This window comes from Wyeomyia smithii, chromosome 1 (assembly GCF_029784165.1).
Source record: "Wyeomyia smithii strain HCP4-BCI-WySm-NY-G18 chromosome 1, ASM2978416v1, whole genome shotgun sequence".
Lineage (NCBI taxonomy): Eukaryota > Metazoa > Arthropoda > Insecta > Diptera > Culicidae > Wyeomyia > Wyeomyia smithii.
The window spans coordinates 105,402,395-105,415,423 of NC_073694.1; the positions used below are offsets into that span (position 1 = coordinate 105,402,395).

Sequence of the window (13,029 nt, forward strand, 5' to 3'; positions counted from 1 at the left end):
GAAAGATATGTGTTGTGTAACTTTTCACACAGAGTTTCAATTTCTGTGCAGAATTTATTTACATCGCCTCGATGCTTAGTAGCATTTAATTTTGAAACGATGTTGTCAGGAGTAGTAGTGTCTTTACACTTTGCTTTAACTACTCTGGCAATGTCGTTTATTGTGTTAATTGTTTCTGGTAAAGCATTTCGCGCTTTACCCGAAATCCGTGTCTTAATGAATTTTATAGCCATTTCAGTTTGGCTCTTAGGAATCATCTCTTGCAATAGTTCAAGAGAGTCAATAAATGCCGCTAGTCCATCTGCATTGCCGTCATAGGGCTGCACGATGGATGTCGCCTGTTTGACATCAAACGTTGGTTCAGGTGTCGTCGACATTATTGGTAAGTCACTTGTTAAATTTTGATTTGTTTGTAGTTTTCTATGTAGTATTAGTTTTGTATTTCCTAAAATTTTCTTATACTTTGTATAAGTTATTAAACCTAACGTAGCGTTCTCAAGAACTTCGTTAAGCTCGTTTAACAATTTTAGCTTTTTGTGTATGGTTTCTTTAGAAAGCTTAGTGTTAACAGCCTTCCTACAATAAAGGTTCAGTTCCTGTAAACGTCTAGTTTCTTTAATCGTCCATAACTCGTCGTCACTCATAATAGTATAACTTCAGTCATTTGTTTATTAGTACTCTTGTACTATATTACTACTATATTGGTATTGGTTTATGAAATTTAGATAGTTCGTTGATTTTGATTTATAAAAGAAATATAATTATAATATATTGTTACATTTAATAGAACATGTATATATTTTTTGTATTGGTTGTACTTATCTTAACTATGTTTAGTTTGGTAGGTTTAGCATCTTCCACGTCTTGATGAATTCCTGTGTAAGGTCCTCTGCGACTTCTATCCCTCTTTCAAACCTAGTAAGTTTGAATTCCAGCTTTCCTCTAACTTTGAAGGTGAGTAATATTTCGATTTCTCGTTCCCCACATTTCGCGTATCTTTTCTGGACAAATGGGGTGATTTCCTTTATCGCCCGCTCCCACATTTGGAAGTATTCCACTCACTCTTCGAAGTCGTCCATAATATGTTTCGTCATTTTCACTCAAATTGTTTTTTTTTTTGTTAAGTTTTAATATTTTCTTTAGGCATTTATGTCATTTAAGCTTTTGGCTATCTTAACTGCACGTCTATTTATTCGTTTGTTTAAGAGTTCGTATGCAGTTATTATTAGTTGTATTATATTAATCAGTGAGACTGACCATATTAAAACTTCGTGAGATTGCAGCGCTTCGCTGTGTAACTCTTGATTATTAATTATTTTTACTTGTGGGTCCCCGTTGTAGGATGTTTCCACTTTAGAATAGGTTTTACCCATGTTGGTTTTATTATGATTTATTTTTGTTCAAAAAAAAAAAATTTAACATTTCACTATAGTTTTTTTTTTTTTAACGTACGTATGTGTTTCACTGAAATTCTTCGATTGTTTCGCTACGTTTTACTGAATTTCTTCAATTGGTTCGCTATGTTTCACTGAAATTCTTCGATTGTTTCACTACGTTTTACTGAATTTCTTCAATTGTTTCGCTATGTTTCACTGAAGTTCTTCGATTGTTTCACTACGTTTTACTGAATTTCTTCAATTGTTTCGCTATGTTTCACTGAAGTTTTTTCGATTGTTTCGCTAAAATTCTTCACTATTATTCATCGAATCCAATATCTCGCGCCCATCACTATTTTAACTTCTAAAATTTTTATTTCGGTTCGCTAAGTCCAGTTTTGTAAGCAGTTATTTCACAACCATCGGTGATTTCTCACTATTATTCATTGAGTTCTATGTTTCGCGCCCATCACAATTTTAACTTCTAAAATTTTTATCCCGGTTCGCTAAGTCCGGTCGCCATCTAAGATTGAAGGATTAAAAGAGTTATGACCTTTTCCTTTCCTGGTCGAAACATCTCTGTTTATTTTATTCTTTAGCTTTTTAATCGGAGTACAAAAATTCTTAATCTAGTTACACTGATGGGAGGAGTCTAAACGCATACTTATTGGAACCGGCTATGCGCAGCCAGTCGGACTACGCATACCAAAACAAAACAAACATCGGTCGCGTGTCGCTCCATATAAACATGCCCGCGCGACAGAGATAGGTAGCGTCATCGATCGTACAAGTGGATCGGTGACGAACGAAATTGATCAAAGCGGAATCTAAAAGAATGATCATGACGGTTAGTGGATATTGGTTACGGTTCGAAATATAATTAGTGCATGCGTAGGCAATAAACACTTCTGTGGGAAATTATGGATTTTGGACAGTGCATGCGAAGTGCACTTGGGTTTATTGCCGTGGCTTAAAGTGATGAGGATTGCGTCTATGGAAATTGATACTAAGAACAATCGATTTCGATTGTGGGAATGGATTCATTGGAATGTTGGTTTGGTATCAGGGAAATCTGACTATGGGAAGATGTTTACGTAATGAAACTGAATATTTGGATAAGTGTTTGGGACGGTTATAAAGTTTTGAGTTATAGACTCATAAACTTAGGAAATGGAAAATTGTTTATTTTCAGGATTTGTTATTTAATTTATGGGATCGTTTATTAGGAAAGGGAAAGTTATTAGTGGGTTTATTTTAATTACATGACAGGTACCTTCAGGACCCGTCTTGAAACACGGACCAAGAAGTCTATCTTGCGCGCAAGCCAATGGTGAGCCGCGTGCCCCTCCCGGGTGCGCTGGTGTTTTTATGAACAACCAAAGGCGTAAAAAACATAACTCCTCACCTGCTCGTCCCTCCATCCCCGGGTGTTATAAACGGCATGCAGTTGGCGGGAGACACGTGTTCGCACGCGCCTTCCCGCCACCGTGCCATAACATACCGCGAGTGTGCAGGATGTGACCCGAAAGATGGTGAACTATGCCTGATCAGGTTGAAGTCAGGGGAAACCCTGATGGAAGACCGAAGCAGTTCTGACGTGCAAATCGATTGTCAGAATTGGGCATAGGGGCGAATGACCAATCGAACCATCTAGTAGTTGGTTCCCTCCGAAGTTTCCCCCAGGATAGCTGGAGCACGCAACGTTTCGGATCCTATTCTTATCTGGTAAAGCGAATGATTTGAGGCCCAAGGTTCGAAATTATCTTAACCTATTCTCAAACTATAAATGGGTACGTACGATAACATTCTTGGTTGATGTTGTTGCGCGAACACGACGAGCGCACCTCTAGCGGACGCGTCCACTCAGTTGATGTAAAAGATACCGGTGTGCTTAGTGGGGTTATTACTACCTCTCGGTATAAGGTTTCCTGTTCAGCGTTCAGTCATGTCTTCATTCCTGGCTATAATGTAGAAGACGGAGCCTGTCGAGCCTTGCCGTTCCATGTCCTAGCGGGAGATTCGAAACGGGCTCGGCATCTGGCGTGCGTGGCTTTGTTGCTGCGTATGGCGGTGTGTCGGTTCCCGGTAGTAGAACCCTGCTCATGAGCGGTAAGGCCGCAGCTCAACTTTCATACAGTACGCAAATGACAGTAAGAAATCTGAATATTCCAAGTCATGGACAGTGCCAGGTGCGGAGTTTGACTGGGGCGGTACATCTCCAAAACAATAACGGAGGTGTTCAAAGGTCAGCTCAGTGAGGACAGAAACCACATGCTGAACATAAGGACAAAAGCTGGCTTGATCTCGATGTTCAGTACATATTGAGACAGCGAAAGCTAGGCCTCACGATCCTTTTGGTTTAAAGAGGTTTTAGCAAGAGGTGTCAGAAAAGTTACCACAGGGATAACTGGCTTATGGCCGCCAAGCGTTCATAGCGACGTGGCTTTTTGATCCTTCGATGTCGGCTCTTCCCATCATTGTGAAGCAAAATTCACAAAGCGTAGGATTGTTCACCCTTTCAAGGGAATGTGAGCTGGGTTTAGACCGTCGTGAGACAGGTTAGTTTTACCCTACTAATGTATGCGTAGCCGCTGTCTTAACGGAAATCCTGTGCAGTACGAGAGGAACCACAGGTGCGAACCAATGGCACAATACTAGTTCGACCGGACTATGGTATAACACTACGTTCGTTGGATTATGCCTGAACGCCTCTAAGGACGTAACCAAACTGAGCTGACAGTGCCTCCTATAGGTGGTCGTTGATCATGTGGCCTAGAAACCTACAAGATCTGCTAGTGTGATTACCACGTTGGCATCTTATTGCTGCTCTCGTCAGACAGAGCCCTTGCGCGGCGCCATACGACTAGTGTCTGGGATACTGGAATGTCGGTGGCGCTGCTAAGCATCAATATATGATTTCGATACCTGAGACCCCCTACAAACGATAGGTTTACAGGCTGGGAGTTGCGAGTTGCAGAAAGGTGTATGTTTCGATCCTCTTAGACTGCAGAGCTGCATGCCACCACGGGTCGGCGCGTGGCGACCGCCGAGGTCACGTTATATGAGGGCGACCGCTGACAGTACCTAACAGCCCTGGACCAGCAGCGGGAGATTGCTTAGGGGTGGTGAGGGTCGGACACTGGGCCGTCGACTCCTCGTAAATGCCACAATTACCCGGAAGCATCTCTGACGGAGCGAGTAGTGCCGCTCCCATCAACCAAATGCACTCCCCCGTCCATTGGGGCCGACGCCAGTAAGGTCCCAATTATGGCAACTGGCAGCGAACGAAACGGATTCGAGTCGGATACGCTAAGGAACCACGACCAAGGGCTGGCACCTGCATCGAGCTCCCTTAGTAAAGTCGCGTGACAGCGGCTTGAAACGGCGAGATGGTACCCGGTGCAGGGGTCTCCGTCCCGTAAAACCTGGCAGGCCTTCCAGTACGTTCCGCGTCCATTGCCTGGTGGGAATCAGGCAGAGAAGGATCAGATGGGGGGGAACTAGTCCTAGGACAAGATGCCCTTTTCCTGACTTACGCGGGCGGGGGCGTCATAGTGCTCATAAGGTACTATGGCGACCCCCCTTACCCATGGCCTCACTGCTTCGGCATAGATTACCATGGGACCATACAAGCGACTTCTCATCTATGGACAAGGATAGCGGCTGGAAGGGGGACCCAATTAACAAAATGAGCTCGAAGAACCAAAAAGAGACGGGTGCGGAGGGGTTACCAAATCCCTTCGCACGAGGTGGCATCCAGCGGTCTCCGCAGAAGAAGGCGGAGACGGATGCGGCGAAGTCTGGAGGTGGAAAAACGGCGAATCCGTCGGTGTCCACACCAGACATCTCGGTGGACGGTCCCTTGCTAGTCAAGGCCGTCGAAAGGTGCATGGACACGCGGCCAAGAGTGGCGGCGCTGTCTGAACAACTCGATGCCATAATCGAGTTCTCGGCGAACAGGCGAAACATCGCTGGCGACCTGAAGCAGAGCCTCCTCCTGCTTCGGAGCACCATTGATGAAGCCAGAAAGGAGCACGAAGAACTCGTAGCTCGGGTGAAGGCGGCCGAGAAAGCGGCCAGGACCGGGAGGGCGACTGCATCTAAAGAGGTGCAGACAGACGCCCCCTCGTTCGCGTCGGTCTGCTCCACGGGGCAGGTCGCTAAGCGAACGAGGCAGTCCCCGGGGGAAACGGCCCCCGGGAACACCAAGAAACGATTGGTCGTGCTACTCCCACGGGAACACACGCCAACCGGTTCAAGGTCCACCGCGGAAAAGGCACAGGTGGAGGCTACGGGCAATCCTTGGACTACCGTAGAGGGTAGGAAGCGTCGGGAAGGTGCGACGCGTCAGGATGGCGGAGCAGCCAGAGGACCAAAAAAGGTCAAAAAGGCGCGGAGTAGGGGTGATGCCCTCATACTCAAGACAGATGGGTCGAAGTACTCAGAAGTCTTGAAGAAGATGAGGGGGGAAACCCAGCTCAAGGATCTGGGGGCGGATGTGCGGAGTATCCGCCGATCTCGCACTGGCGAGATGATACTTGAGCTCCGGAAGGACGCCAAGAACAAGGGGGCTACCTACAAAACGGTAGCTGAAAAGGTCCTAGGGAAGGAGGTGCAAGTGCGGGCACTCACCTCAGAAGTGACTCTCCAGCTTAAAAACCTGGACGAAATCACTGAGGGGTGCGACATTGCACAAGCCCTTAAAGCGAAGTGCGGGGTGGAGGTGGCTAAGGAGTCAATCCGCCTCCGCAAAGGTCCGGCGGGGACCCAGGTAGCTACCTTCCGACTACCGTCGGCGGACGCTAACCTGGCCCTGAAAGAGGGCAAGTTGAAGGTCGGCTGGTCGGTATGTCCTCTGGGCATACTACAGCAACCAGACATTTGCTTCCGGTGCTTCGAGGGCGGACATAAGTCCTGGACCTGCAAGGGGCCCGATAGGAGCCAGCTGTGCAGGCGATGTGGAGGTGCAGGCCATAAAGCAAAGGACTGTGGGGAGTCTCCCAAGTGCATGGTATGTTCCGGGAAACGGGACGCCAAACACTTTATGGGAGGCCCCAGGTGCCCAGCCGGTAAGCCGGCTGCGAAACCACGGGCGTAAGGGTGACGCAACTGAACCTGAACCATTGCTTCGCGGCTCAGCAGCTGCTACACCAAGCAGCCACTGAGTCGTTGTCGGACATCGCCGTCATATCGGACCCCTACCGCATCCCTCCCGGAAACGGTAACTGGGTTGCGGATAAGTCCAGATTGGCGGCCATATGTACGACGAGCAAGTTCCCGGTTCAGGAGGTTGTCTCAACCTCAGAAGAAGGGTACGTAGTTGCTAAGGTGAACGGAGTGTTCTACTGCAGTTGCTATGCTCCGCCACGTTGGTCTACCGAAAGGTTCATCCAGATGGTCGACCTCCTATCCATGGAGCTAACGGGCCTAACGCCGTTGGTGGTGGCGGGCGACTTCAACGCTTGGGCTGTTGAGTGGGGAAGTTGCTTCACGAACCAGAGGGGCCAGATCCTGTTGGAGGCTTTTGCAAAGCTCAACCTAGATCTGGCCAACGTTGGGAACAAAAGTACATTTAGCAGAAATGGTGCGGAGTCGATCATCGACGTGACGTTCTCCAGCCCAGGACTGATCAAGAACTGGAGGGTAGACGATGGCTACACTAATAGCGACCACCAGGCGGTCTGTTTTAGTGTAGACAACAACGAGAGGCGGCAAGCGACGGGTAGCGCCAACACTCCGACCGTTCGCGGGTGGAAGACATCGCACTTTGATGCCGAGGTATTCGAAGAGGCAATGAGAAGGGAGCGCGAGGGGAGCAGTTGGCTCCGCCCGACTGCTGACCAACTAGTTGCTATGCTATCGCGGGCGTGCGACGCCACCATGCCTAGGACTCGCCAACCTAGGAATGGAAAGCCACCGGTTTACTGGTGGACGGACGCGATAGCCGACCTTCGCAGTGCGTGCCTCCGTGCAAGACGGAGGATGCAGCGTGCGCGAAACGAAGAAGAGAGGACAGAGCGCCGCGCAGCATTCAGTTCGGCAAGATCGATGCTAAAGAGTGCGATAAAGGCCAGCAAGAGGGCCTGCTTCGATAGGCTATGTGCGAATGCCAATACAAATCCGTGGGGTGACGCCTACAGGATCGTAATGGCCAAGACTAAAGGCGCGCTGGCGCCTGCAGAGCGATCACCAGCGATGCTGGAGCGTATCACCGAGGGACTCTTTCCACGCCACGAGCCAAGTCCTTGGCCTCCGGCGGTCGAGTCTCACGTCCGACGTTCCAGTATCTCAGACATAGACCAGAGATGGTCGGCCAACCTGCCGAGCATCCAATCCGTGAGCGACGACAGCCGTGTCGAGGCAGGGGAGGAGGCAAGGGTTACGAATGAGGAACTCATCGTGATCGCCAAATCCCTAAAGGTGAGCAAGGCACCGGGACCGGATGGTATCCCTAACCTGGCGATCAGGCTGGCGATAAAAACGGCCCCCGGGCTGTTCAGGGCAGTCATGCAGAGGTGCCTGGATGACTGTCTCTTTCCGGACAGGTGGAAGCGGCAGAGACTGGTCTTATTGCCGAAGGCTGGGAAACCGCCAGGGGACCCATCGGCATATAGGCCTATCTGCCTGCTGGACACCGCGGGCAAGGTGCTTGAGAGGATCATCCTCAACAGACTGGTGAAGTACACGGAGGGTGTACACGGTCTGGCAAGTAACCAGTTCGGCTTCCGGAAGGGCAGGTCCACGCTGGGCAATCTCTTCCGTCACCAAGACGGCGGAGGTAGCAATCCAGCGCAAGAGAAGGGGAATACGCTACTGCGCAATCGTCACGCTCGACGTGAAGAATGCGTTCAATAGTGCCAGTTGGGACTCCATAGCGCTCGCGCTCAGGAGCATCCATGTACCGGTGTCGCTGTACAAGATTCTGGAAAATTATTTCCAGAATCGAATACTTGTTAACGACACAGAGGAGGGTCAGAAGTGCGTCCCAATTACCGCAGGAGTTCCGCAAGGTTCTATCCTGGGCCCGGTGTTGTGGAATGTCATGTATGACGGAGTGTTGAAACTCAAGTTCCCTGTAGGGGTTGTGATCGTCGGCTTTGCAGACGACATAACGCTGGAGGTTTACGGCGAGTCCATCGAGGAGGTCGAGTTGACGGCCGCGCACTGTATACGCAAGGTCGAGGACTGGATGCGCTCCAGGAAACTGGAGCTCGCGCATCATAAGACGGAGGTCACGGTTGTGAACAACCGTAAATCGGAGCAACAGGCGGTGGTCAGAGTCGGAGACTGCACCATCACCTCGAAGCGATCCCTGAAGCTCTTGGGGGTTATGGTGGACGACAAGCTCACGTTCGGGAGTCACGTCGACTATGCCTGTAAGAGAGCCTCATCGGCTATTGCAGCACTATCTCGTATGATGTCCAATAGCTCAGCGGTTTATGGCAGCAAGCGAAGACTTCTTGCCAGCGTGGTTTCGTCCATACTTAGGTATGGTGGGCCAGTGTGGTCCAGAGCGCTAGGTACTAACAGTTACCGTGGTAAACTGGAAAGCACCTACAGGCTCATGTGCCTGAGAGTTGCGAGTGCGTATCGTACGGTGTCATACGATGCAATCTGTGTCTTGTCCGGCATGATGCCTATCAGCATCGCCATCAAGGAGGACAGAGAGTGTTTCGACCAACGTGACACAAGGGGCATACGAGGTACCAGAAGGTCATTCTCGATGCTCCGCTGGCAGCGGGAATGGTCCAACTCCACAAAGGGCAGATGGACGCACCGACTCATACCGGAGATATCCGGCTGGGTCGGGAGACGACATGGTGAAGTGAACTTCCACCTGACACAAATCCTGTCAGGCCATGGTTGTTTCAGGCAATATCTGCACAGGTTCGGACACGCGGTGTCCCCCATGTATCCCGAGTGCGTGGAGGAGGAGGAGACTGCTGAGCATGTCTTCTTCGTATGCCCCCGTTTCGTAAGAGCGAGAAGCATCATGATGGCTGTGAGCGGGCCTGGCACTACTCCGGACAATCTAGTCCGGAGGATGTGCGACGACCCGGACATCTGGAACGCGGTCTGTGCGGCCGCCTCTCAGATTGTTCTGGAGCTGCAACGTGTGTGGCGGGTCAACCACCAACACGCCAGTGGTAGCTAATTACCAGTCTCCAGGTAGTTAGCTAGGAGGTTATAAGAGTAAAGTGGGTGCATCACGCACAAAAGCCACTCCCCGACGTAATACTTAACCGTCGTTCCGGGAAGACCAGGGCTGGAGACTGGAGGGGTTTTAGTGGGTCGGGACAGGGATCAGTAGGTGCCTGGGCGAGTGTAACTACCCCAGCATCTCTCCCCTAGTCTCATCCCCACACCCTGAGTTCTCTTCTCAGGTGTCTGTTTGCAGATTTCCCCGCCACCTTTGAAAAAAAAAAACAGTACCGGGCCCAGGATGGAACCTTGCGGTACACCTGCGGTAACCGGAACGCTTTTCCGACCCTCGTTTGTGTTATACACTAGCACTCGATTCTGAAAGTAGTTACCCAGAATCTTGTTTAGCGGCGTCGGCACTCTGAGACTCTGTAGCGCTAAGGCTATGGAGTCCCAGCTGGCACTGTTAAACGCGTTCTTCACGTCAAGCGTGACGATCGCGCAGTAACGAATGCCCCTCCTTTTGCGTTGGATTGCAACCTCAGCCGTTCTGACGGAGAGAATTGTATCCACCGTGGATCTACCTTTTCGAAAACCGAGCTGGTTGCTTGATAGACCGTTCTCACTTTCTGTATATTTCACCAGTCTATTGAGGATTACCCTCTCAAGCACCTTGCCCGCCGTGTCCAGCAGGCAGATTGGTCTGTATGCCGATGGGTCACCTGGTGGTTTCCCAACCTTCAGCAACAGCACCAGCCTCTGGCGCTTCCACACGTCCGGGAAGAGGCAGTCGTCAAGGCATTTCTGCATGACCGCCCTGAACAACCCGGTGGATTCTTTGATGGCCGCCTTGATAGCCAAGTTCGGGATTCCGTCCCGGAGCCTTGCCTACCTTCAGGGAGTTTGAGATGTACCGCCCCAGTCAAACTCCGCACCTGGCACTGTCCACGACTTGGAATATTCAGATGTCTTACTGTCATTTGCGTACTGTATGAAAGTTGAGCTGCGGCCTTACCGCTCATGAGCAGGGTTCTACTACCGGGAACCGACACACCGCCATACGCAGCAACAAAGCCACGCACGCCAGATGCCGAGCCCGTTTCGAATCTCCCGCTAGGACATGGAACGGCAAGGCCCGACAGGCTCCGTCTTCTACATTATAGCCAGGAATGAAGACATGACTGAACGCTGAACAGGAAACCTTATACCGAGAGGTAGTAATAACCCCACGAAGCACACCGGTATCTTTTACGTCAACTGAGTGGACGCGTCCGCTAGAGGTGCGCTCGTCGTGTTCGCGCAACAACATCAACCAAGAATGTTATCGTACGTACCCATTTATAGTTTGAGAATAGGTTAAGATCATTTCGAACCTTGGGCCTCTAATCATTCGCTTTACCAGATAAGAATAGGATCCGAAACGTTGCGTGCTCCAGCTATCCTGAGGGAAACTTCGGAGGGAACCAACTACTAGATGGTTCGATTGGTCTTTCGCCCCTATGCCCAATTCTGACAATCGATTTGCACGTCAGAACTGCTTCGGTCTTCCATCAGGGTTTCCCTCGACTTCAACCTGATCAGGCATAGTTCACCATCTTTCGGGTCACATCCTGCACACTCGCGGTATGTTATGGCACGGTGGCGGGAAGGCGCGTGCGAACACGTGTCTCCCGCCAACTGCATGCCGTTTATAACACCCGGGGATGTAGGAACGAGCAGGTAAGGAGTTATGTTTTTTACGCCTTTGGTTGTTCATAAAAACACCAGCGCACCCGGGAGGGGCACGCGGCTCACCATTGGCTTGCGCGCAAGATAGACTTCTTGGTCCGTGTTTCAAGACGGGTCCTGAAGGTACCTCGATTTGCTCATTGCCGATCGACAGTCCGCCATAACCAAAAACCGGAGTGTGTATGCATGAAAGCATGCAGGACGGTGTTATTGGAGTATGCAAGAAGGCATACAGGACGGTGTCACGCGTAGGGTCCATCACGTGTCTGACTGCACACCACGTGCGTTAGGCTCCGGCTCGCGACGTAGGCCTTCAGAACTGAACGTCGCTACGGTGGAACTAACAACCAGCACCTAGGGGCAACCTGTCGGACCCGATTTGCTGCCACGGGGGCTACAAGCTGTTTGTAATGGATCGCAATGTCCTCTTGTGTTAGGAGATAAATGCCCCGGGGCGAACCGCCCAGCCACAGGTGAATATCTCCGCCTCGGATAATCGAGTTCACTGGGCTTGAGCCCTAGGCAGTTTCACGTACTTTTTGACTCTCTATTCAGAGTGCTTTTCAACTTTCCCTCACGGTACTTGCTCGCTATCGGTCTCGTGGCGATATTTAGCTTTAGAAGGAGTTTACCTCCCACTTGGTGCTGCACCAACGAGCAACACGACTCCATGGAAAAATTTTCCAACATCAGCGCCGTTCTACGGGCCTATCACCCTCTATGGGAGTAAAAGCCACGTTCAAGTTGAACTTGAATCGGGACTGATTATGATTATGGCAGATGACAAAATTTCCAGTACACGGAACCAGGCAGACACCGCACCGGGTATCGCCTCTACGCTCCACCCGTTTCGCTCGCAGCTACTCGGGGAATCCTTGTTAGTTTCTTTTCCTCCCCTTATTAATATGCTTAAATTCAGGGGGTAGTCACACATTATTTGAGGCCTACTTATAGATTATTTGCCGTACTGTACTACCTAGACGCAGCAACCGGCACGTTGCCACACTTGGGTAACGGTTGTACATATCGGCATTGTGGGCGAGCACAATGATCTTCAATGTTTTACCACCAATGAAGGTAGGAAAACATCACTACGCATACGTGCGGAGGGTACACGTATAGTTGAATCGATAAATATAGGCACTCAAAAATGTGTACATCATACTGGGTGTATAATATGCAATATGCGTTCAACTAGTCGGTGTTCATGTCCAGTTCACATTCTGATGCGCATTTAGCTGCGGTCTTCATCGATCTACGAGCCGAGTGATCCCCTGCCTAGGGTTTTTTTCGCAAAATATCAACAATAGCACAAAACATATCAAAACATAAAAAAAATGCGCACTGTGCCTCCGGCTCGCACCACTAGTCTGAAACGGATTTCGCATGGGACCACTACATACGCCGAGAGAGACTAACGATGGCCCGTACCACCCGTGCGCACAAGCAGGCAAAGCAAGCGCACGATGACAGTAGTAAAGAGCAAAACACTCAATGGTAGGACGTGATTGTTTCTACGCGACGCGCACGGGAAGCGCACGCGCAGTGGACCCACGTACTTGAGTCCTATGGCCAGTCGATTCGCACGACATGCATCAGTAATGATCCTTCCGCAGGTTCACCTACGAAAACCTTGTTACGACTTTTACTTCCTCTAAATCGTCAAGTTCGGTCAACTTCAGCGAGTCAAATGCAATCCGCGAGGGACCAACAAATGTTCACTTCCAGAGACCTCACTAAATAATCCATCGGTAGTAGCGACGGGCGGTGTGTACATAGGGCA

At 50.0% G+C, this 13,029-nt stretch overlaps 1 pseudogene; it reads right to left on the reverse strand.

The window, feature by feature from the left end:
* Positions 1–12,384: 12,384 nt before the first annotated feature.
* LOC129719341 (5.8S ribosomal RNA) lies at positions 12,385–12,532 on the reverse strand (annotated as a pseudogene).
* Between the last annotated feature and the right edge of the window lie 497 nt (positions 12,533–13,029).